The 2,012-nt window shown below is 42.8% G+C and overlaps 1 pseudogene; it reads left to right on the top strand.

Annotated features, from left to right (window-relative positions):
- Positions 1–1,032: 1,032 nt before the first annotated feature.
- Positions 1,033–1,505, top strand: LOC122107273 (annotated as a pseudogene).
- Positions 1,506–2,012: the final 507 nt, after the last annotated feature.

The following is a 2,012-nucleotide window of genomic DNA, read 5'->3' as shown; positions in this document are numbered from 1 at the left end:
CAGTTACTCTACTCCCAGCTCTGTGTAAATAATTAGATGTGTCAGCTTGGTTTTTGTAGACCCCTTCCTGCATTCCTAAAGCACTCATCATGCCTTCCGTCCAAGTTGGTTTAAATCACAAAGATCTTAAAACCCTATTAGTGTGTTTGGTAAGTAAGGTAACACCTATGGGTTAAATGATTTTTGTCCTTGGAAGACAGAAAACATTGTGTTCTAGAAGCCAGAAAACCATCAGACACTTTGGATAGGAGCAAAAATTTATGTAGCCCATGAACTTTCTAATCTCATGTGTGTGCATGTGGGTATGTGTGCATGCATGCAAATACTGGGGCTTGTACTTGGGGACTGAGCATTGTCCCCTAGATGTTTGCTCGAGGCTGTCACTTTACCAATTACTTAAGCCATTGCTCCACTTGCTGCTTTTTGCTAGTTAATTGGAGGTAAGAGTCTCATAGACTTTTCTGTCTGTGAGACTGGCTTCTATTTTAATATTCAAGTTTTCTTCCTTGAGCAGGCCTGTTGCCATGCAAAGCTTTGTTGTTACTGTGTGTCTCAGCATTAAAGACTCAAGGTTAGCATCAGGAGTGGAATCATACTCTAGGCAGTCACTGAGCAGGGGATCCTTTGAATGTGTGAAATTGATGAACATAAATACATCTGAATGAAGGTGCAGGTGGTCTGATAAGTAACCATTTGTATTTGTTTAGAATGGGCCTTACTCATGACTGTAGGGTAGTAGGGTTCCTTAGGTGGCTGTATTGTGCCATTGTGTGAGGTGGTCAAGAGATAAGTCATTTCCATTCCTGGAAAAGATCCAAGCACATTAATAGCGTCATGTGAGTGATCAAGGAGTTTCAGGAAAAAGGTAAAGACAAGAGAATATCCCTACAACTTGGTTCATGTTTATTTTCACCTATTGCCTTCAAATTCTTTTGGCAAGCCAATGGATGAAATTAAGATACTTAATCTATTTCAGTGCTGCTGAAGGTAAATGCTGAGAACAACTGGCATCTGTGTCTGCTTAGAAAATTTTTTAAGCGCGCCGCTGCCGCTTCCTCTTCGGCGCTGCCTCTGCAGGTGGCTGCCCTCTGCTCCTGCTCGAGGCATCATGGCTGCTCTCAGACCTCTGGTGAAGCCCAAGATCGTCAAAAAGAGGACCAAGAAGTTGATCCGCCAGCAGTCCGACCAATATGTCAAGATTAAGCGTAACTGGCGGAAACCCAGGGGTATTGACAACAGGGTGCGGAGGAGATTCAAGGGCCAGATCTTGATGCCCAACATTGGTTATGGGAGCAACAAGAAAACACCTGCTGCCCAGTGGATTCCGGAAGTTCCTGGTCCACAACATCAAGGAGCTGGAAGCGCTGCTCACGTGCAACAAGTCTTACTGTGCTGAGATTGCCCACAATGTTTCCTCCAAGAACCAAAAAGCTATCGTGGAACCAGCAGCCCAGCTGGCCATCAGAGTCACCAATCCCAATGCGCAGTGAAAAAAACGAGTAGATAGCTCACATACACCTTTTATTTGTGCTTAAATAAACCACAGAAACTGCAAAAAAAAATTTTTTTTAATGCAGATTAGGGTGTTTTATTTGAAATCCACAGAAAGAATGTCGAGTAGCGCTGGTGATTTTGTCTTTCTCTAATGTACTCTGAAATGTAAAAATACTCTGTATCTATCTACTGACAGGGTTGCACTATGTAGCCTAGGATGGCCTAGAAATCACAATGTAGATCAGGCTGTTTTTGAACCCATGATCCCCAGCCTCTAACTCCTAAGTGTTGAATTATCATGCCTAGCTTGTACTCATATATTTGAAACTAGTTTTGGAGATCATTTTGTTATAAATAGGACTATTTTCTGAGTACTCTGTTTAAGTGTGTGTGTGTGTGTGTGTGAGAGAGAGAGAGGGGGGGGGAGAGGGAGGGAGAGAGAGAGAGAGAGAGAGAGAGAGAGAGAGAGAGAAAGAGAGAGAGAAACAGATTTATGTTGTATTTAGAACAAGAAGCCA

This window comes from Dipodomys spectabilis, unplaced genomic scaffold, assembly GCF_019054845.1.
Source record: "Dipodomys spectabilis isolate Male_0828 unplaced genomic scaffold, ASM1905484v1 ptg000050l, whole genome shotgun sequence".
Lineage (NCBI taxonomy): Eukaryota > Metazoa > Chordata > Mammalia > Rodentia > Heteromyidae > Dipodomys > Dipodomys spectabilis.
This window is presented reverse-complemented; position numbering and strand designations above follow the sequence as displayed.